The following is a 24,302-nucleotide window of genomic DNA, read 5'->3' as shown; positions in this document are numbered from 1 at the left end:
GAATCAAAAAATTCACCACGGTGGTCCTCCCTTAGATAAATAGCCAGCCAATGTTCTCCGGGCATGTTTTTAGGGTGTGTGTTGATTATGTACATTGCAGGTAAATTCTTGATCTTAAATTTAGGCAGCTGATCGCAGGCGTTGACCCTTTAAACAGTTTCCGTGAGCCGGCCAGGGCATTCATGATGTGGTTGAGCTCTCTGGTGTTCATTTTAATAATAATCATACAGAACGTTTCTTCTCTGATTCACCTCAATAATGTTGTCAAACACAGCATACACGACCATATTTACAGTGCGTGGTAGAGGCTGCTTGAAACGCATCTCCAAACGCATATTGCCCGTCTTCATCAGTGAAAAATGTTGTCCACACTCTTCGTCAGGGGTCAGGTTGAAACCGTACAGGGTGTAACCGCTGCAGTATTCCCGGCGATCGATCAGCAGAGTTTGATCCTTGAGATGGCGACCCGTAGCCAGTACTAGACTGTAATATTCACGAACCGCATTGCCGTTTTCAAAGTCAGGTTGAAAAGGTCTGGATGGAACCTGCACACCATCGACGTACAACGCTATAAATTCCGCATTATAATCTTTAAAGTTAAAGGGGTTCTTGTTGTAAACCCCGGTAAATGCATCATTAACCACGAGGCCTATAATAACCTGTTTTGGGAGCTGTCCTAGAAACAGATTTTCCTGGTTCATCACCCGTGTCCCTGCGGGGATACTGTGGACTTTCATATAGACTCTTTCGATCGGGTACTCGGCGTTTGCCGTCATTAACGCCTGCGCGTGTCCTAGTTTAACCGCCGGGGAGACGGACACTTTTTTCACAAACAGCGAGGCCGATAATATGGTCAGTTTATATTTTTCAGTATCAGGGGTCATCAGACAAAAAGCACTTTTACTACGGATCATTTTAATTTTAATGTCTACCCCGTTGAGCATGAGTTTTTCTTGGAAAAATATGTCTGCATGGATATGCCCCATTAGCTCAAAGGTCCTCCCTTCTGTTGAAGAGGCCGTTCTTTTTTGCAAACCCTTATTGAGTCCCTCTGGATCCTTGTCGTCCATAGCTTCCGGGATGTCTTTGAAGAAAAGGCCGGGGCTGAACTGTTTGCTTAGGGTCTCCTCACTATAATTAAGGATACACTCCATCATGGCTCTATAGGGGTAAGTATTGCTGCTTTGACTAATGAGCCGATCTCCCAGGGTCACATCCACCTGTGAAAACATGGTGGCCACCGGGTAATTGAAGACCCCAGCGTTGGCCGTCTTCTCGATTGCATCGCCATCCTCATCAGTCACTTTACAGTTCATTAAAATAAATGTGTTATTCAAATCAATATAATCCTCGCCATTGCCAGCTATAAAAAAACTCTTGAGGGGCCGTGTCTGAAATTGCAGAAAGAGGGGGAATCTCTACATATATGCTCTTATCTATACTCGTTTGAGTGTATGGAACTGTAAACAGATCCAGTTCTGATTTGACGCATTCTTCCGATAGACTGTGGACAAAAGACATGTTTAAAAGATGTATCCTGAGGCTCTATTTTTCTTTCTTTGAGACTTTCTTTTTGCAGGTTTTTTCTTGTGCTGCTTCCTTCTCCGAGTGTTTCCACGATATGTTGGAGAATGAGAGATTCTTCGTTTTTTGTTAGCCACGGATCTTCGTCGCCCCCTGGTGGACACATGCTGTTTCTTCTTTTACCCCCCCTCCTCAGTATTACCATGAGACCCGAACCCTCCTGATGCTCATGGCTAGCTGCCCGGTTCATAACATTGGTGAACACGTCACTAACAATATTTTTAGCCGCTGATTTCAAGTGGGGTCTGGCTATAGCAAAGCCTCTCTTAAGCAGGGGTACGGCCATTCTAAAGAGACCACGAAAGAGTCCTCCTAGACCGGCGCCATACATTGTGGGGGCTCCTACAATACCGGGCAAGCCGTTCCCGGCTTGCATCTTGTAATAATCCACATAGGCGCTAGGATCTACATAACCCCTCGAGGTAGCCATTTTAATAATGTACACACTGTTTCAGGGGTCGAAAATGTAGTTTGACAATAACTTTACCGAAGCGGAAGGGTACGTTGATATTCTGATCCGATTTGACTTCGATCGTGATGTTGTCAAAGTGGGTCTTTGAGACTGGTACGTAGTGTGGCTTGTCATAAGTAATTGTGACCATGTCATTGCTTTTACCTTTAATAAGTACATTTCTCAAAAGGGGGACATAACTATCCCCGACCCTCTGGTGGGTTATGATATCCGTATACACATAAAGAGTGTAAAAGCCGCCCCACCACTTCTGAGAACCTGCTCTCTGTGTCAGAATAGAACCCTAATATACGCCCCAGTTGGCCGCTGGTTTGAATGCTAATACCTGGTTTTGACACCTTGTACACTCTGTTTTTAATAGGGTTGTAATATAGCTTGATGTTGGGGGTGCCTTCTGAGAACTGTTTATGAATCTCATCTAATATTTTATCCACATTGTCATAATAACCTCCTTGTATCGTGAATATCCATTGATTTTAACATCATCAAAAATGGCGAAGGTGGCATCCTTATCTTGTAAAACAGCCCAAGTGTAAGGATACTGTATTTCCGCCAACCCCACTTCCCACGACCCCCTTAGATCTATAGATTTTCCAAATTGTACCGTGTAACTGGATATTTCATTTTTAGGGTATATATCGAGAGAGGCGTTACTGGGTAGAGTCACGTAGAAGCCTCCTGATTCCATCTTGAGTACCGAAAGTAATGCCCCCATCACACCCGCGGGCATGTTGTTATAAGGATTGAATATCGCAAACCTGTTGTTCCGGGACCCAACTATTGAACTTTTCAGGCCATCCAAGCCATTTCACCAACACGTATTTTTTCCGGTTCTGGGTTTTTTCAGCTAATATCTTTTCAACTCTGTATACACTGTCTTTACCCACAATCATTTTTTGTAACTCGGCTTCGTAAAACGTTCCTTCTATATCCTCCCCGTCATAGTCTTTTAACCGGTACACGGGGGGGTCTCTAGCCAACTGTTCGGTAACTGTAAAATATTCGTCAGAAAATGTTTGTTCATAACCTTTGGCAAAAGTACTCCTTAGCTTTGAAACGCGAACCACATCACCGATGTTGAACTTATAAGTAGTTTTTCCCTTCTTAATAAATGGTCCGTATAATTCTTTATAGACCTTAAAAGAATTACTTTGATCAACATCTATCGGCTTCATTTTAATACTGGTGTGATACCCTTGGTTGTAAGCATCGATAAAATCCTGAACTTTATCAAAATACTTGAACGTGTTGACCGCTGTAAAATATCTCCACATTTTGGTCTTCATGGTGCGGTTAAACCTCTCCACTACCGATGCCTTAAGCTCATTACCGGTGGTGAAATGATGTATTTTGTGTCTCTTCAGTAGATTCTGAAATTCTCTGTTGAGAAACTCTTTTCCTTTATCAGTCTGCAGTTTTTTAGGACATCGACCCTGGGACAATATATCCTCAAAGGCCCTTGTCACCGCCCGACCTGTTTTTTTATGTAGAATGCGAGCCCAGGCATATTTTGATAACACATCGATACACATCAACATCAATTTGTGACCATTGTTATGTTTTGATAAATTTGACATATCGACTAGATCCATTTGCCATTGTGAGTCTATGTCAGTTGCATATACGCGGTTTCTTTTAAAGTTAATCCTGAGAGGTTTATGTAAGGTATAGGCGTCTTGTTCCCGTAACCATTCTGAAACAACCACATCATTAACCTTCACTCCGGCCTCAGCGAGTCCTCTTTGAAAACCCTTCTTACCCGCCAAACCCCCAATCTTGGCTGGGTTGTAGTATAGTTCCTGCATTTGGGGAGCTTGCCGAGTCATTCTGTCGAATAACCAAACAGACCCACACTATGCGCAAAGTTTTTATACAAGGTTTTTTATTCAACTTCAGGAGAGCAGATACCCCTTTTTAGACATTTGAGAAAAGTATAACATACACAACAATTTTTTCTACGGTCCAGACAAAAAGAAATCAGATGATTGGTTACTTGATCTACATCAACAAATATACCTGTTTCTTTATCTTGTAGGCACACACCTCAGTTACATATGTAAATAAAACAACAATATGACCTATTTTAAAAGTAAACAGAGGTGTATTAAACATGCTCAGCAAAAGGTCATACAGATGTTGATGAAATGGCCTAATATCATTCTTGGCCCCCTTGAGCGCTTCATCCCAGTGTTCGTACCCCCCGGTCTTTGTTACAGCAGCCATTCACTTTTCCAGGTTTGAAAGTTGATCCTCATCGATGGTTAAATCTGTAGAGAAAAGGCTCGCGTTGGCTACTTTTCTGTCAAGCACATGGTGTAATAGCGCTCTCAGGTTAGCTGCAGAGTGTTGATGACAGAACCAGTTGCAGAAGCAGTCCAGAACATTCCCCATGTTCAAAGTCCCTTAGTTCAGGTCAGAGTCTGAATCAGTGGCATAGATGTCGAATTCCTCGTCGCTGCCCCCAGCTTTAACTTCTTTACGGAAGAAATAAGCTTTTAGCTTGCCAGCGGTTTTTCTACTCGGCTCATCCAGGTCATTGACCAGCTGCCCAAGTTTCTCTATTATAAACGGCTCCTTTTTCAGCTCCAGCAAAATCTCATCTATGATTTTCTGGACTTGTCCCGCAGTGACATGTATGTGGGAGTAAGACAGCGCCTTGATTAGTGCCGGTTTCAGCCACGGTTTGTTCAGTCTTCTGTAAAACACGTTGAAATAGAACAGGAAATAGTAACGGTCTGGTTCAAACAAACAACTGTGTCTCAACTGACTGGGGTGATTCACTTCACACCCCCGACAGACTTCTTTCAGAGCTCGGTCGATGAGAGCACTCAGAATATACACCAGGGTGCTTTTAACCACTCTGCTTACTTGGTCACATACCCCGGGCATAAATCCTGCGTCTTCATCACGCCCCTGGGACAGTCCGATGCTCATTGGGTCGCCTGGTGGTTTGTGGGGTGTTTCTACATCCATTGGACTGACCCCCTCCTGAGACGCACAGACGGTAGACAGTTCGGCAAAATCGAGGCCCTCCATGAGCTCCAGAGGCTGGGGATCCCCGAGACTCATTTGGACATCCATCGCACCGCATGTTGTTTCGTCCTGAGGGACCGGGGTCTGAGGTCTTGGAGGGTAACCGCAGTCAGAGGGTTCCAGAGTGTATACAAAATCTGGGGAATAGAACCAGGGGTGATCCCGGGTTTGAAGAGGCCTGTAGAGCCTGTCGACGTCCGCAGCTTTCGGGTAAGACATTCTCTTTAATTTTAAACCATGAATGAATTGTTGCGCCTTTTATCCTATCTCTTCACTACGTCACGACACACCGCCCTCTTAGAAGAGAGTAGCCCCTGAGCCGTCAGACCCCCCTCCAAAACCCCACACGTCGTCGGTTTTTTCATCGTCGTCGTCATTCAAGGGGGATATATAATCCATAATCCAGCATATTCTCCTTCTAACCAAATCCAGTTGCGAACATTTGGTCAAGATGTCAAAACCATCATTTATACAGTTTATGACCTCTTTCAAGAACGGCCAGTCCACGGCGTCAAACATAATTTCAGTAACCTGTTTTTCTGGATCCTCCACACCCCCTTCAATAGGGTTTGTAATCAGGGTACTGCTAAACAAAACCTTACGATCTGTAGTTAGAGATAGACTCTTCACCACTCTACCGTAGTTCTGCAAGCTTTCCCATTCACACCTTTCAAAACCCTGAGTCGGAGACTCCATTTCGCATTCTCTTGGACCCTCTTGCAAGCCTTCTAGAGTCTTATCCACAAGCCCCAGATCTCTCCAGGCCATCACCTTCAACCAGTCCTCATAAGAGTATTCAATTACCGTCTCAAAAGGTTCCAACGTACCCTCCTTCTCTCCCAAAGCAAAAAGCTCCACTCCAACATAGCTGGGATCCCTTTTAAAGCGCAGGGCGACCTGCCTTTGAAAGAGTTTCCAAAGTGTCCTGATGTGCCCTTTAGCAATGCCAAACAGGTCTGTGAAAATGGCATCCTTTCGCAGCACTTCAGACGCCATCTCACAGTCTAGCCGACCTGAAATGCGTGAGCCCGTTTTACGAGCAGGCTTCAACGGTAATCGTTTGAAGCAAGACGTGGCGGTGTCAGTTTCCGTAGTGTAGCGGTTATCACGTTTGCCTAACGTGCGAAAGGTCCCCCGATAGAAATCAGGCGGAAACAGCCTGCTGTGGGCCGGTCCTTTTCGTCCTGCTTGCCCTCGTGGTTCCCCGGAGGCGGTGGGTGGTTTTTCTTCATTGGAGTGCCCGAAATCGGTGCACTCAGAGCGTCCGTCCGTCGACAGGTTGAAATTGTAAACGCTGGTGTAGCCACTTTTAATTAAAATCTGATGATGTTGATGATGTTGTTGTTGTTGTTGTTGTTGTTGATGTTGTTCTTGTTGTTCTTGTTGTCGTCGTAGTCACCGTCATTATTAATGTTAAAGTAAAGCAGTAGTTAGATTTGTTGCTATCGTAAGGTGTAGAACGCACAATAGCTCTGTGATTGTCTGATGGTGGCACAAGACGAGCAGCAGCTGTTTGAACAAGCCATTGAGCATCACCTTGTTGGTGTAAGTGTAAGTCTTGTCATAGCTCAGGGCGTTCTTCCTTTGAAAGAGTTTCCAAAGTGTCCTGATGTGCCCTTGAGCAATGCAAAATAGGTCAGTGAAAATAGAAACCTTTATCTCACAGGCTGGCCCATGGGAAACGCCTGTGTGCGTTTTACCAGCCGGCTTCGATGGGAGCCATTCGAAACGCCAGGACTGGTCGGTTTCCGTAGTGTAGTGGCTATTACGTTCGCCTCACACGCAAAAATTCCCTGGTTCGAAAACGGCCGGAAACAACCCGAGGTGCACGCGTGCCAGTGCCGTGTTACCCGTCCCCATCTCTCTGCCCCAAGGCTGGCCGTCGTTTTCTCTTCCTCGGAGTGGCAAAAATTCCTGACCTTGAGAACAAACGATCGCAGAAGGGAAGCTTTGCGAGGCGCTGGAACTGACACTTTTAAAATCGATACATGTTGTTGCTGTTACAATACGACCGTAGCAGGATCGGCGACATTGCTGTTACTCTTATGTAGTTGAAGGCGCAGTATAGCTCTGATAGTCTGGTGGTGACGGAAGACCACCAGCCGTTTGAACAAGCCATTCAGCATCACCTTGTTGGGCTAAGTGCAGGCACTGTCAGAGCGCAGGGCGTCCTGCCTTTGAAAGAGTTTCCGAAGTATCCTGATGTGCCCTTTAGCAATGCCAAACAGGTCAGTGAAAATGGCATCCTTTCGCGGCACTACAGACGCCATCTCACAGCCTAGCCGACCTGAAACGCCTGAGCCCGTTTTACCAGCAGGCTCCAACGGTAACCGTTCGAAGCAAGAGGCCACAGTGTCAGTTTCCGTAGTGTAGCAGTCATCACGTTTGCCTAACGCGCGAAAGGTCCCCCGTTCGAAACCGGGCGGAAACAGCCTGTTGTGGGCCGGTCCTTTTCATCCTGCTTGCCCTCGTGGTTCCCTGGAGGCAGTGGGTGGCTTTTCTTCATTGGAGTGCCCGAAATCGGTGCACTCAGAGCGTCCGTCCGTCGACAGGTTGAAATTGTAAACGCTGGTGTAGCCACTTTTAATTGAAATATGATGATGATGATGATGATGTTGTTGTTCTTGTTCTTGTTGTTGTTGTTGTTCTTGTTTTTCTTGTTGTCGTCGTGGTCGCCGTCATTATTATTGTTAAAGTAAAGCAGTAGTTAGATTTGTTGCTACCGTAAGGTGTAGAAGGCACAATAGCTTTGTGATTGTCTGATGGTGGCACAAGACGAGCAGCAGCTGTTTGAACAAGCCATTGAGCATCACCTTGTTGGGGTAAGTGTAAGTCTTGTCATAGCTCAGGGCGTTCTTCCTTTGAAAGAGTTTCCAAAGTGTCCTGATGTGCCCTTGAGCAATGCAAAATAGGTCAGTGAAAATAGAAACCTTTATCTCACAGGCTGGCCCACGGGAAACCCCCGTGCGCGTTTTACCAGCCGGCTTCGATGGGAGCCATTTGAAACACCAGGACGGGTCGGTTTCCGTAGTGTAGTGGCTATCACGTTCGCCTCACACGCGAAAGGTCCCTGGTTCGAAACCGGGCGGAAACAACCCGCGGTGCACGCGTGCCAGTGCCGTGTTACCCGTCGCCATCTCTCTGCCCCAAGGCCGGCCGTCGTTTTCTCTTCCTCGGAGTGGCAAGAAATCCTGACCTTGAGAACAAACGATCGCAGAAGGGTAGCTTTGCGAGGCACTGGAACTGACACTTTTAAAATCGATACATGTTGTTGCGTTACAATACGACCGTAGCAGGATCGGCGACATTGCTGTTACTCTTATGTAGTTGAAGGCGCAGTATAGCTCTGATAGTCTGGTGGTGACGGAAGACCACCAGCCGTTTGAACAAGCCATTCAGCATCACCTTGTAGGGCTAAACGCAGGCACTGTCAGAGCGCAGGTCGTCCTGCCTTTGAAAGAGTTTCCGAAGTGTCCCGAAATCGGTGCACTCAGAGCGTTCGTCCATCGACAGGTTGAAATTGTAAACGCTGGTGTAGCCACTTTTAATTAAAATCTGATGATGATGATGTTGTTGTTGTTATTCTTGTTGTCGTCGTAGTCGCCGTCATTATTAATGTTAAAGTAAAGCAGTAGTTAGATTTGTTGCTACCGTAAGGTGTAGAAGGCACAATAGCTCTGATAGTCTGGTGGTGAAGGAAGACCACCAGACGTTTGAACAAGCCATTCAGCATCACCTTGTTGGGTTAAGTGCAGGCACTGTCAGAGCGCAGGGCGTCCTGCCTTTAAAAGAGTTTCCGAAGTGTCCTGATGTGCCCTTTAGCAATGCCAAACAGGTCAGTGAAAATGGCATCCTTTCGCCGCACTTCAGACGCCATCTCACAGCCTAGCCGACCTGAAACACCTGAGCCCGTTTTACCAGCAGGCTTTAACGGTAACCATTTGAAGCAAGAGGCAGCGGTGTCAGTTTCCGTAGTGTAGCGGTTATCACGTTCGCCTAACGCGCGAAAGGTCCCCGGTTTGAAACCGGGCGGAAACAGCCTACTGTGGGCTGGCCCTTTTCGTCATTCTTGCCCTCGTGGTTCCCCGGAGGCGGTGGGTGTCTTTTCTTCATTGGAGTGCCCGCAATCGATGCACTCAGAGCGTCCGTCCGTCGACAGGTTGAAATTGTAAACGCTGGTGTAGCCACTTTTAATTAAAATCTGATGATGATGATGATGATGATGTTGTTGTTGTTGTTCTTGTTGTTGTTGTTCTTGTTGTCATCGTGGTCGCCGTCATTATTATTGTTAAAGTAAAGCAGTAGTTAGATTTGTTGCTACCGTAAGGTGTAGAAGACAACAGTTGGTATGGCGTGTGATATCAAAACATTCAGAATACTTTTAACCTATATAATTTATAAGCTTTGTAAAATAAACCCAAATATATCTTTTGCGGGGATAAACGCTGTTCTGAGTAGTTTGTGACTTGTTTAATACCAAACAAAGCATCGCTATAAAAAAAAAAAAAATCACTGTAAAAGCGCTAGTTTTTTTGATCTTTATAGTTATTTTCTAGGCTCAGGTTGTTTTTTAGTGCTTATAAAGGCCTGAAATATTCTTAGTGGTTGTTGACTATAGGTCTTGATGTTTAAAAATGTTTTTTTGAGAGACCAAAAGGTTCTAATAAAAGTTTAGAGTAGAGAGGAGAGAGATCGTCTCCATCTTGGTTTCTATTTGAAATTTGATGCAGTGTCATTTTATTGGTTGGTTTTGATATGTTAATTGGTAACAGGGCGGCACAAAGGCCAGACCAGAACAATGCCTTACAAGCAGATCCGGCATGTGGCCATCAGTATAAGTATGAAGGTCTGGTCTTCAGCTCGACAGACTCATGCTGACCTTTCGATTTAAGACTAAAGATCAACAATGTCCGGAAACAACATCAGCGATTCGATTTAAACGAGTTTTTAGGCAAGTCTTCAGATTCTTTTCATTGACTCAGAGCGTGTTGTGTGCATGTATTGTAAATAAGGCTATAACATCTGTTTTAAGTTCTGTAAAATTATTTTTCAGCCAGTCAACAGGAGTTAATTCCCAACGCTGAGGAGATCATCTGGAACAACGACGGTAAGATTTTTGTGTTTGCGCTCATGGGTTCTTATGCATGGGTGTGTGTGGTTTTGAAGCGGCTCATTAGAGTTATGAAAACGTTTTAATATATATTAATGCCGGTCTCTTTAATTACACAGAAACTATCGAAAGGCCTGTGATTAATGTCTCCGAGGATCGACCAAGAGAAGTGGTTGTCCCTAGACAGGCTGTCTGCCGACCGGGTAAGAACTAAACCCCTGTTTGTTTGTATAACGTTTCTGTAAGATGTTTGAGTCCAGTTTTGTTAATTTTAAAAAATTATCCTGTCTAACAGTATTAAGAAACGTGGTTCGAGACAACGAAAGGCCTTCCACATCGAGGGCTTGTTTCGTTTTACCTTCGAGAACCGTAACCTTTCAAGAATCTGAAAGGCCGTCAGCCCCGGTATCTGATAGCTGTGAGTATATATCTGCAGCCTGTAAGAGGTTAAAGCTTTTTATAAAGCGGTGTGGTTAAAGGTTAAACATGTCTCTTACCTTCACAGCGGTGCAAAAAGCTAAACCAGCCGAAAAACATAAGAAACGATTATTCTGTGGAGGTAAGTAAGATCTTTCAAACTTTAATGTTTTTAAAAGGGCTTTGTTTGCCCGTTGAGGGCTAATATTTAAGCGATGGGTGACCGTTTCCTGTAGGGCGGGGGGTTCTGGGAAAGATCTTTAGAAGTCCGGACAGGTCTATGCTTGTTTCTGGGGAACGTGTTTAGAAATGACCGATTGCCGTACCGTCTGGTTAGGAAGTAAAGCCGTCCGAAAGGGTTTAGTAAGTTGTTTGGCTTATCTCCCGCTATTATACTTCTGTTTTAAAGTGGTTGTAGGAAAAGGCTTGAAGGTGTTCATTGTATTTAATATTTAAACAGATCGTGAAAACGTTTGTGAAACAGGAAGTCCCGGGATCAGGAAGCGTTTACACTTGGAAGGTTCGTTTAAAAATGAAATGTTGTTGTGTGTGTGTGTGTTTTATTAACAATATTACAGTTTTTAAAGAAACATTTAAGAAACAGTTTATTTACAGCGGCTTCTCTGTTTTAAATTTATTATCAAGTCCTAATAAATATATTGTCTGTAAATAATAAGGCGTTGTAGTGAATGTCTAAGGCTATTTTCAAAGGTCTAAAAAAGCTAAAGGTTTTGAATGTCCTGGACATGTTGTTTTAAGTTTGATTTCTGTCGCCGTTTAAAGATGTAAATGTAATGTATATTTTTATTCTTCCCAAGACTCTTGGGATAGTCATTCTGTGAATGAGCTATTGAGGACAATTACCCCGTCTAAGTGGGATCAAACATCTTTCCCGGTGAGATCACCGAGAGGATCCCCCACGGTGGTCTTGGAGACCCCCCAACATCTACTCAGGCCACAGCCTTCTGGGGGTAATTCAACACCCCAGATTCAGCCCGCCGCATTGTCGGGCGGAACAAATACAGGCATCCAACAACCTCAGGGGTCGCCGTCAGTCAGGGCTGACACACCACCCAACGACGGCCTAGTTTCAACATCGTCCCCCCAGACCCATTTCTTGGCTACCGAAACGCGGAACAGTAACCCCGCGCTTGGCCAGGGTGTCACCGCAAAGGCCTTCTTGGTCTCCGTCCATGAGTATACACTCGCTCCTTGCCTCCTTCGACCGAGATTTACCGGAGCGACCATCCTTTGAAGCTGAGCCAGGCCACCAGCCCCCGGAGCTACTTCCTGAAGGTCGGCATGAGTTGCTACATACTTTGTTACAAAATCAAAGACTTGTGTTAGTGGGGCAAAACCTGCTGATAGAGAGCCAAAACACCCTTATTAATACCCTTACTAACGAATTGTACCGTATTTAATGTTTTAATAGACACAAAACGCCTTACTATTGTGGGTTGTTGGAAAAATAAAAAATAAATTAAAAAATGTCCTGACTTGGTAAAAGAACTCACAAACTAAAGGATTATGAACAAGCTAGGGCCCCAAAAAGACCTTCCCGAGAGAACATCCCCGGCCCTGTTGTGAACTCCTCTGATGTCCCAATGAACCTGGAACTATTACAAATGATAAATGATTTAAATAACCCCCAATTACCACCGATAGAATGTGAATTAACAGACTTACCGGTGAACCCCGACCTGTTACAGATGGTCAATGATCTAAATAACCACCTCCCACCGGTAGCGCTTATAGAGGTTCACCCCCTAGTTCACCCCGATTTGTTTGAAATGGTGGAGTCTTTGGAGGAGCTACCCCGACCAAATTCTGCCCCTATTATAAATGATTTGAAACAATTAGAACACAGGATGGCGGCAGAAGCAGCCATCACTATAGAGGAGGGTCTTGACATTAACCGGTTGGATATCTTTGAAGGACTTTTACAGGCTTTCAATGAGCCTCCTCAAAAAGGGGGTTTTGTAGATGTCAGCAGTGGGGGTGTTCGGAATGTGGAGGGTTCTGAGACTGATAAGGCTGTGGAGGACATGCTCTGTGAGAATGTAGGGGGTGAAGGCTTTGTTCAAAATGATGATGTGTCCAAGAGTACCAGTGATCCCGTGATTATAGATAGACCGGCCTATAACAATTTTGAAATGATTCAGCGTTTTAATTTTGCAGAACTTTTAAATTGTGACAATTATGCAGAAATATTTGTCAACATACACGAGGCCTTGCAGAAAATGCTTGAACAGGTTGCTGAAAGGGTCAGACCTCGAGATGTTGTACAGTTAGAACTCAGAGGGGATGATTTGTTTAGCAACCTATCTGTAATGCTGAGTGGAGATAATTTAGATGTCTGGCTAAAATCGAAGCGTTATTGCAAAGAAACGCAGCCATCTTAGCTGATGAAAGTCTGTCTCTGGTAATGAATGTGGTTCGTAACCCTGAGGGTGGGGCGCTTAGAAGACTGTCGAAATGCTTGAAGAACGACATAATTAGGACCAAGCTCAGGCAATTAGTGGTGAGTTCCAGTGGGGACAATAAGCTCTGTTTTGCTTACAGTTTAATAAAACTACTCACCCCCGACATGCCTGAACCCCAAGCTCTGCAAGAGGCTTTAATGCTTCATCAGAGGGCCGGCTTAAACTCTCAACAGATGGTTGCCTTTTCAGACATCACCAAGTTGCAGGAACATAACTGTAAACCCCGCCAAGAGACAAATGTCCAAACTGATTTTAAACAGTCTGTGGGGTAAGTTTGGGGAAAGAAATTACCGTCTAAACACAACCTTGATTAAAACCCCTGAACAGTTTATAGAATTTATGTTTTCCAAACAACATGCAGTATCACACTTTCAATTCTTAAATGACCACGTGGCACAGGTCCAGTGGAGGGCCCCTAAAGATTTCCCCACCAAACAGGGGAACGTTAATGTTTTCATAGCGGTTTTTACCACGGCTTACGCCCGGCTTGAACTGTACAACTTAATGGATCAGTTGCAGGAACGCACGCTCTATCATGATACTGACTCTGTAATCTTTGTCACCAGGCCAGGGGATTGGGTCCCTCCCCTCGGGGACTACCTTGGGGAGTTAACGAGCGAACTAGATCCTCAGGACCACATAGTGGAGTTTGTTTCAGGGGGTCCTAAGACGCATACAGAACGGCTGCGGGTAAGACCTGTATGAAAGTTAAGGGTTTCACTCTGAACCATTGTAACAACAAGCTCATTAACATCAAGTCTCTGAAGACCCTGGTAGAAAGTTTTGTAACCGAGAAAGACGCGCCTCCTCGTGAGATTATTACAGCCGGAAATCAGATCTATCGCAATAAAAAGGGGTACACGTTGGAAAATAGATCACTAAACAAACGGTTCAGGGTGGTGTACAATAAAAGAGTGTTGAAGACTGATTATACCACTCTGCCTTATGGATATTAGCGGTGGTTTTGATAACAGACTTCAACACCCTTTCTCCTGTATTATAGCCGGTCCCTCCAATTCGGGGAAGAGCTATCTTATAAAGAACATCATAGAAGATGTGGACGCAACCGTGTCCCAAGCTCTTGACAACATAGTGTGGTGTTACTCTTGCTGGCAACCTCTCTACGATGATTTGGCTTCGAAAAAAAATAATCTGAAATTTGTGCAAGGTCTCCCCGCCTCGTTGTGTGACGATGACTTGTTCCCGCCCGGTCAAACTAATCTAGTGATCCTTGATGACCTGATGGAGCAGGCCGGTGACAACAGTGAAGTGGAAAAAGCTTTCACAAAGTACACTCATCATAGGAATTTAAGTATTCTTTATTTAGTTCAAAATCTATTTTTTCAAGGTAAAAAAAGCCGCACTATTAATTTAAATGCCAATTATATAATTCTTTTTAAAAACCCCAGAGATAAACTACAAGTCACCGTCTTGGCTCGTCAAATGTACCCTAACCAGACCAAGTTCTTTTTGGAGGCATTTGAGGATGCCACCAAAAAACCCTACGGGTACTTGATTGCAGACTTAAAAGCACAAACCCCAGAAGACTTTCGCCTCAGAACAGGTTTGTGCCCGCCCGATTGGCCGGCAGTGTATGTGCTAAAGAAAAGGAAATAAATAAGAATGTCTGTTCGGATTAAAAGAAATCTGCCACTTTTGCAAATGTTATTTGAGGGGAGCCCGCGCCATAGGAAAGCTGTGCTGGCAGGGGCCCCCTCGGATTTGATCGAGACCCTGTGTGAAATAGCTTTTAACATCTTACGCGGTAATATACCCCTAACCCCTTCTCAACATTCTAAACTCAAAAAACAAAAAGCGGTTATCAAGATCATCACTAATAAGAAGTATTCTATTAAAAGAAAAAGAAAGAAGATTAATCAAACCGGGGGTTTTATAGGACCGCTGTTGAGCATAGCCGTGCCTTTCCTAACCAGTCTTCTAGCTTCCAGAGTGGGTTAATAATGGAATATGCTCAGAAAATGTTTTTGATCCCTCAGGAGCAGCTTGAGAAACTGAGAAAAAATGTTGTCGGGCCAGAGCCCATTAGACAAACGGCCGAAAACAACCTGGACTCTGAAATGAATGCTATACAGGCCAGGGCCGATTTAAATCAGTATTCCAAAGCCCAGTTGTATACCAACACGTTACAGCGCTACCTCCGTCTGGCTAGACAGGGTGAAAAAGATCAAAACATTTTAACTTTAACCATGGCCTCTCAAGAAAATGGTTCTGGGGCTGATGCGGGGGGTACGGTTGATAAAGATGTTGCGGTGACCGAACCTGTTGAGAGTTCAGAGGGAGATGTTGTAACGGATGTTTTGAGAAACATGCCGGCCAGAAGCAAAAGACATGCACAATATATCCTGCACAAAATGGTTCAGAAACCGCGGGTAACGGCTTGGAATGAACAGGGTGAATTTGTTTTTAAAGGACAACTGATCAAAGGTTCACACGTTTGATTTGTTGAAGAGTGTCACTAGCACTAATAAGGTACCCGATAGTCGCCGACCTGTAGGCTGGAATGCTTTCCTACAGGCGATGGCCTGTCTGAACATGCCCCAATCCACAGTTCCTAACCAGGAAACGCGACAAAAAATCCATCTGTGTAAAGAGGTGGAGCCTGATCTGACTCCGATATCTCATTACTCTGACCGTGCTGAGCGACCATCCTCAGGATCTATCCATCGTTGGGAAGCTTATTAATCTCATGTTTTTATTTGTCTCCCCTGTAAATAATGACCCGACAAACAATTTTTTATTTTATTTTTTTTATTTTCAAATGTTGTACATTTATTTATAACATAACCCGTGCTTTGTATTAGAATTGTTTTGAATAAAAACAAAACTAATGATTCAAAGGCTGTTTTCATTATTTTTTCACCTTAACACGCATGACATCTTTTAAAATCCTCACAAGAACACCCCATCTGTATACATGGCTGTCTAGGGTCGTAAGTCATTGTGTTATAAGGGGGGGTCCACAGTGTACTGACAAACTCTGCCACTTTTTTATCATTTTGGTCTAAATCCTCACTGTACAAGGCCATAATATCGGGGTATGACCTTCCTTTAGATCTATGATATAAGAAAAACACACAGTGTTGACCACAAGTGAAGGTCTGAAGACTTTGTACTTGACGACCGCTGTAAATGGTTTCTTGACAGTTGTTGAGCAGAAAGTTATTGATCTTCCGAGGGAAAGGTCTGAAATCCGGGGGGTTTGCATAGGAATCAAAAAATTCACCACGGTGGTCCTCCCTTAGATAAATAGCCAGCCAATGTTCTCCGGGCATATTTTTAGGGTGTGTGTTGATTATGTACATTGCAGGTAAATTCTTGATCTTAAATTTAGGCAGCTGATCGCAGGCGTAGACTCCTTGAAACAGTTTCCGTGAGCCGGCCAGGGCATTCATGATGTGGTTGAGCTCTCTGGTGTTCATTTTAATAATAATCATACATAACGTTTCTCCTCTGATTCACCTCAATAATGTTGTCAAACACAGCATACACGACCATATTTACAGTGCGTGGTAGAGGCTGCTTGAAACGCATCTCCAAACGCATATTGCCCGTCTTCATCAGTGAAAAATGTTGTCCACACTCTTCATCAGGGGTCAGGTTGAAACCGTACAGGGTGTAACCGCTGCAGTATTCCCGGCGATCGATCAGCAGAGTTTGATCCTTGAGATGGCGACCCGTAGCCAGTACTAGACTGTAATATTCACGAACCGCATTGCCGTTTTCAAAGTCAGGTTGAAAAGGTCTGGATGGAACCTGCACACCATCGACGTACAACGCTATAAATTCCGCGTTATAATGTTTAAAGTTAAAGGGGTTCTTGTTGTAAACCCCGGTAAATGCATCATTATCCACGAGACCTATAATAACCTGTTTTGGGAGCTGTCCTAGAAACAGATTTTCCTGGTTCATCACCCGTGTCCCTGCGGGGATACTGTGGACTTTCATGTAGACTCTTTCGATCGGGTACTTGGCGTTTGCCGTCATTAACGCCTGCGTGTGTCCTAGTTTAACCGCCGGGGAGACGGACACTTTTTTCACAAACTGCGAGGCCGATAATATGGTCAGTATATATTTTTCAGTATCAGGTGTCATCAGACAAAAAGCACTTTTACTACGGATCATTTTAATTTTAATGTCTACCCCGTTGAGCATGAGTTTTTCTTGGAAAAATATGTCTGCATGGATATGCCCCATTAGCTCAAAGGTCCTCCCTTCTGTTGAAGAGGCCGTTCTTTTTTGCAAACCCTTATTGAGTCCCTCTGGATCCTTGTCGTCCATAGCTTCCGGGATGTCTTTGAAGAAAAGGCCGGGGCTGAACTGTTTGCTCAGGGTCTCCTCACTATAATTAAGGATACACTCCATCATGGCTCTATAGGGGTAAGTATTGCTGCTTTGACTAATGAGCCGATCTCCCAGGGTCACATCCACCTGTGAAAACATGGTGGCCACCGGGTAATTGATGACCCCAGCGTTGGCCGTCTTCTCGATTGCATCGCCATCCTCATCAGTCACTTTACAGTTCATTAAAATAAATGTGTTATTCAAATCAATATAATCCTCGCCATTGCCAGCTATAAAAAACTCCAGAGGGGCCGTGTCTGAAATTTCCACGATATGTTGGAGAATGAGAGATTCTTCGATTTTTGTTAGCCACGGATCTTCGTCGCCCCCTGGTGGACACATGCTGATTCTTCTTTTACCCCCCTCCTCGCCATTACCATGAGACCCGAACCCTCCTGATGCTCATGGCTAGCTGCCCGGTTCATAACATTGGTGAACACGTCACTAACAATATTTTTAGCCGCTGATTTCAAGTGGGGTCTGGCTATAGCAAAGCCTCTCTTAAGCAGGGGTACGGCCATTCTAAAGAGACCACGAAAGAGTCCTCCTAGACCGGCGCCATACATTGTGGGGGCTCCTACAATACCGGGCAAGCCGTTCCCGGCTTGCATCTTGTAATAATCCACATAGGCGCTAGGATCTACATAACCCCTCGAGGTAGCCATTTTAATAATGTACACACTGTTTCAGGGGTCTAAAATGTAGTTTGACATTAACTTTACCGAAGCGGAAGGGTACGTTGATATTCTGATCCGATTTTACTTCGATCGTGATGTTGTCAAAGTGGATCTTTGAGACTGCTACGTAGTGTGGTTTGTCATAAGTAATTGTGACCATGTCATTGCTTTTACCTTTAATAAGTACATTTCTCAAAAGGGTGACATAACTATCCCCAACCCTCTGGTGGGTTATGATATCCGTATACACATAAAGAGTGTAAAAGCCGCCCCACCACTTCTGAGAACCTGCTCTCTGTGTCAGAATAGAACCCTAATATACGCCCCAGTTGGCCGCTGGTTTGAATGCTAATACCTGGTTTTGACACCTTGTACACTCTGTTTTTAATAGGGTTGTAATATAGCTTGATGTTGGGGGTGCCTTCTGAGAACTGTTTATGAATCTCATCTAATATTTTATCCACATTGTCATAATAACCTCCTTGTATCGTGAATGTCCATTGATTTTAACATCATCAAAAATGGCGAAGGTGGCATCCTTATCTTGTAAAACAGCCCAAGTGTAAGGATACTGTATTTCCGCCAACCCCACTTCCCACGACCCCCTTAGATCTATAGATTTTCCAAATTGTACCGTGTAACTGGATATTTCATTTTTAGGGTATATATCGAGAGAGGCGTTACTGGGTAGAGTCACGTAGAAGCCTCCTGATTCCATCTTGAGTACCGAAAGTAATGCCCCCATCACACCCGCGGGCATGTTGTTATAAGGATTGAATATCGCAAACCTGTTGTTCCGGGACCCAACTATTGAACTTTTCAGGCCGTCCAAGCCATTTCACCAACACATATTTTTTCCGGTTCTGGGTCTTTTCAGCTAATATCTTTTCAACTCTGTATACACTGTCTTTACCCACAATCATTTTTTGTAACTCGGCTTCGTAAAACGTTCCTTCTATATCCTCCCCGTCATAGTCTTTTAACCGGTACACGGGGGGGTCTCTAGCCAACTGTTCGGTAACTGTAAAATATTCGTCAGAAAATGTTTGTTCATAACCTTTGGCAAAAGTACTCCTTAGCTTTGAAACGCGAACCACATCACCGATGTTGAACTTATAAGTAGTTTTTCCCTTCTTAATAAACGGTCCGTATAATTCTATATAGACCTTAAAAGAATTACTTTGATCAACATCTATAGGCTTCATTTTAATACTGGTGTGATACCCTTGGTTGTAAGCATCGATAAAATCCTGAACTTTATCAAAATACTTGAACGTGTTGACCGCTGTAAAATATCTCCAGATTTTGGTCTTTATGGTGCGGTTAAACCTCTCCACTACCGATGCCTTAAGCTCATTACCGGTGGTGAAATGATATATTTTGTGTCTCTTCAGTAGATTCTGAAATTCTCTGTTGAGAAACTCTTTTCCTTTATCAGTCTGCAGTTTTTTAGGACATCGACCCTGGGACAATATATCCTCAAAGGCCCTTGTCACCGCCCGACCTGTTTTATTATGTAGAATGCGAGCCCAGGCATATTTTGATAACACATCGATACACATCAACATCAATTTGTGACCATTATTATGTTTTGATAAATTTGACATATCGACTAGATCCATTTGCCATTGTGAGTCTATGTCAGTTGCATATACGCGGTTTCTTTTAAAGTTAATCCTGAGAGGTTTATGTAAGGTATAGGCGTCTTGTTCCCGTAACCATTCTGAAACAACCACATCATTAACCTTCACTCCGGCCTCAGCGAATCCTCTTTGAAAACCCTTCTTACCCGCCAAACCCCCAATCTTGGCTGGGTTGTAGTATAGTTCCTGCATTTGGGGAGCTTGCCGAGTCATTCTGTCAAATAACCACACAGACCCACACTATGCGCAAAGTTTTTATACAAGGTTTTTTATTCAACTTCAGGAGAGCAGATACCCCTTTTTACACATTTGAGAAAAGTATAACATACACAACAATTTTTTCTACGGTCCAGACAAAAAGAAATCAGATGATTGGTTACTTGATCTATATCAACAAATATACCTGTTTCTTTATCTTGTAGGCACACACCTCAGTTACATATGTAAATAAAACAACAATATGACCTATTTTAAAAGTAAACAGAGGTGTATTAAACATGCTCAGTAAAAGGTCATTCAGATGTTGATGAAATGGCCTAATATCATTCTTGGCCCCCTTGAGCGCTTCATCCCAGTGTTCGTACCCTCCGGTCTTTGTTACAGCAGCCATTAACTTTTCCAGGTTTGAAAGTTGATCCTCATCGATGGTTAAATCTGTAGAGAAAAGGCTCGCTATGGCTACTTTTCTGTCAAGCACATGGTGTAATAGCGCTCTCAGGTTAGCTGCATGGTTAGCTGTTGATGACAGAACCAGTTGCAGAAGCAGTCCAGAACATTCCCCATGTTCAAAGTCCCTTAGTTCAGGTCAGAGTCTGAATCAGTGGCGTAGATGTCGAATTCTTCGTCGCTGCCCCCAGCTTTAACTTCTTTACGGAAGAAATAAGCTTTTAGCTTGCCAGCGGTTTTTCTACTCGGCTCATCCAGGTCATTGAGCAGCTGCCCAAGTTTCTCTGTTATAAACGGCTCCTTTTTCAGCTCCAGCAAAATCTCATCTATGATTTTCTGGACTTGTCCCGCAGTGACATGTATGTGGGAGTAAGACAGCGCCTTGATTAGTGCCGGTTTCAGCCACGGTTTGTTCAGTCTTCTGTAAAACACGTTGAAATAGAACAGGAAATAGTAACGGTCTGGTTCAAACAAACAACTGTGTCTCAACTGACTGGGGTGATTCACTTCACACCCCCGACAGACTTCTTTCAGAGCTCGGTCGATGAGAGCACTCAGAATATACACCAGGGTGCTTTTAACTACTCTGCTTACTTGGTCACATACCCCGGGCATAAATCCTGCGTATTCATCACGCCCCCGGGACAGTCCGATGCTCATTGGGTCGCCTGGTGGTTTGTGGGGTGTTTCTACATCCATTGGACTGACCCCCTCCTGAGACGCACAGACGGTAGACAGTTCGGCAAAATCGAGGCCCTCCATGAGCTCCAGAGGCTGGGGATCCCCGAGACTCATTTGGACATCTATCGCACCGCATGTTGTTTCGTCCTGAGGGACCGGGGTCTGAGGTCTTGGAGGGTAACCGCAGTCAGAGGGTTCCGGAGTATATACAAAATCTGGGGAATAGAACCAGGGGTGATCCCGGGTTTGATGAGGCCTGTAGAGCCTGTCGACGTCCGCAGCTTTCGGGTAAGACATTCTCTTTAATTTTAAACCATGAATGAATTGTTGCGCCTTTTATCCTATCTCTTCACTACGTCACGACACACCGCCCTCTTAGAAGAGAGTAGCCCCTGAGCCGTCAGACGGCGTCAAACATAATTTCAGTAACCTGTTTTTCTGGATCCTCCACACCCCCTTCAATAGGGTTTGTAATCAGGGTACTGCTAAACAAAACCTTACGATCTGTAGTTAGAGATAGACTCTTCACCACTCTACCATAGTTCTGCAAGCTTTCCCATTCACCACCTTTCAAAACCCTGAGTCGGAGACTCCATTTTGCATTCTCTTGGACCCTCTTGCAAGCCTTCTAGAGTCTTATCCACAAGCCCCAGATCTCTCCAGGCCATCACCTTCAACCAGTCCTCATAAGAGTATTCAATTACCGTCTCAAAAGATTCCAACGTACCCTCCTTCTCTCCCAAAGCAAAAAGCTCCACTCCAACATAGCTGGGATCCCTTTTAAAGCGGTAACCCCGTCGAGCCCCCCAGAACAACACCCAGGAGCGTTCAATCTTTAAATTGGTGAGTACAGGAACCCTTGCCCGGGATTGTTTCTTGCGGGGTTTCATGTTGATGTCGCTGGACATGTTGAAGAAGCGGGATGTTTCTGATGCTGAGAATTAAAGAGGTATTGCCTAAAAGCAGCGCGGGTTCTTAAATAGAGAGGAGAGTTTCGGGGCATTACCTTCAGAGGGGTGGGGGTATTTATGGGTGGCCTTGTTGTTCAGGGTTTTATGGGTGTACACTTTCTGACGGATATGACGTAGGAATAATTAAGGAAATAACTCTACCTAAAATCACGCCCCCCAATTACGACGTAGGAATATTAATAAGCTTAGGGCATACATCATAACAAAATAGGCCGCGCCCAAAAAACCCTACAATCTACTCTTATGTAGTTGAAGGCGCAGTATAGCTCTGATAGTCTGGTGGTGACGGAAGACCACCAGCCGTTTGAACAAGCCATTCAGCATCACCTTGTTGGGCTAAGTGCAGGCACTGTCAGAGCGCAGGGCGACCTGCCTTTGAAAGAGTTTCCTAAGTGTCCCGAAATCGGTGCACTCAGAGCGTCCGTCCGTCGACAGGTTGAAATTGTAAACGCGGGTGTAGCCACTTTTAATTAAAATCTGATGATGATGATGATGATGATGCTGTTCTTGCTGTTGTTCTTGTTGTTCTTGTTGTCGTCGTGGTCGCTGTCATTATTATTGTTAAAGTAAAGCAGTAGATAGATTTGTTGCTACCGTAAGGTGTAGAAGGCACAATAGCTCTGTGATTGTCTGATGGTGGCACAAGACAAGCAGCAGCTGTTTGAACAAGCCATTGAGCATCACCTTGTTGGGGTAATTGTAAGTCTTGTCACAGCTCAGGGCGTTCTTCCTTTGAAAGAGTTTCCAAAGTGTCCTGATGTGCCCTTGAGCAATGCAAAATAGGTCAGTGAAAATAGAAACCTTTATCTCACAGGCTGGCCCACGGGAAACGCCTGTGTGCGTTTTACCAGCCGGCTTCGATAGGAGTTATTCGAAACACCAGGACGGGTCGTTTTCCGTAGTGTAGTGGCTATCACGTTCGCCTCACACGCGAAAGGTCCCCGGTTCGAAACCGGGCGGAAACAACCCGTGGTGCACGCGTGCCAGTGCCGTGTTACCCGTCCCCCATCTCTCTGCCCCAAGGGTGGCTGTAGTTTTCTCTTCCTCGGAGTGGCAAGAAATCCTGACCTTGAGAACAAACGATGTAAGAAGGGTAGCTTTGCGAGGCGCTGCAACTGACACTTTTAAAATCGATACATGTTGTTGCTGTTACAATACGACCGTAGCAGGATCGGCGACATTGCTGTTACTCTTATGTAGTTGAAGGCGCAAAATAGCTCTGATAGTCTGGTGGTGACGGAAGACCACCAGCCGTTTGAACAAGCCATTCAGCATCACCTTGTTGGGCTAAGTGCAGGCACTGTCTGATCGCAGGGCGTCCTGCCTTTGAAAGAGTTTCCGAAGTATCCCGAAATCGGTGCACTCAGAGCGTCCGTCCGTCGACAGGATGAAATTGTAAACGCTGGTGTAGCCACTTTTAATTAAAATCTGATGATGATGATGATGATGATGTTGTTGTTCTTGTTGATGTTGTTGTTCTTGTTGTTGTTCTTGTTGTCGTCGTGGTCGCCGTCATTATTATTGTTAAAGTAAAGCAGTAGTTAGATTTGTTGCTACCGTAAGGTGTAGAAGGCACAATAGCTCTGATAGTCTGGTGGTGAAGGAAGACCACCAGCCGTTTGAACATGCCATTCAGCATCACCTTGTTGGGCTAAGTGCAGGCACTGTCAGAGCGCAGGGCGTCCTGCCTTTGAAAGAGTTTCCAAAGTGTCCTGATGTGCCCTTGAGCAATGCAAAATAGGTCAGTGAAAATAGAAACCTTTATCTCACAGGCTGGCCCACGGGAAACGCTTGTGCGCGTTTTACCAGCCTGCTTCGATGGGAGCCATTCGAAACGCCAGGACGGGTCGGTTTTACCAGCAGTCTCCAACGGTAACCGTTCTAAGCAAGAGGTGACGGTGTCAGTTTCCGAAGTGTAGCGGTTATCACGTTCTCCTAACGCACGAAAGGTCCCCGGTTTGAAACCGGGCGGAAAGAGCCTGCTGTGGGCCGGCCCTTTTCGTCCTGCTTGCCCTCGTGGTTCCCCGGAGGCGGTAGGTGGCTTTTCTTCATTGGAGTTTCCGAAATTGGTGGACTCAGAGCGTCCGTCCGTCGACAGGTTGAAATTGTAAACGCTGGTGTAGCCACTTTTAATTAAAATCTGATGATGATGTTATTGTTCTTGTTGTTGTTGTTGTTGTTCTTGTTTTTCTTTTTGTCGTCG

The 24,302-nt window shown here is 44.7% G+C and overlaps 3 non-coding genes across 3 annotated transcripts; all 3 read left to right on the top strand.

The window, feature by feature from the left end:
- The first annotated feature begins 8,110 nt into the window (after positions 1 to 8,110).
- trnav-cac (transfer RNA valine (anticodon CAC)) lies at positions 8,111 to 8,183 on the top strand. Its single transcript has one exon. It is a non-coding gene; the product is annotated as a tRNA-Val (tRNA).
- An 871-nt stretch (positions 8,184 to 9,054) lies between these two features.
- Positions 9,055 to 9,127, top strand: trnav-aac (transfer RNA valine (anticodon AAC)). Its single transcript has one exon. It is a non-coding gene; the product is annotated as a tRNA-Val (tRNA).
- A 13,863-nt stretch (positions 9,128 to 22,990) lies between these two features.
- Positions 22,991 to 23,064, top strand: trnav-cac (transfer RNA valine (anticodon CAC)). The gene has a single exon. It is a non-coding gene; the product is annotated as a tRNA-Val (tRNA).
- Positions 23,065 to 24,302: the final 1,238 nt, after the last annotated feature.

This window comes from Amia ocellicauda, chromosome 11 (genome assembly GCF_036373705.1).
Source record: "Amia ocellicauda isolate fAmiCal2 chromosome 11, fAmiCal2.hap1, whole genome shotgun sequence".
Classification (NCBI taxonomy): Eukaryota; Metazoa; Chordata; class Actinopteri; order Amiiformes; family Amiidae; genus Amia; species Amia ocellicauda.
The sequence above is the reverse complement of the archived record's forward strand: the minus strand, read 5'-3'. Positions and strand labels throughout refer to the sequence as shown.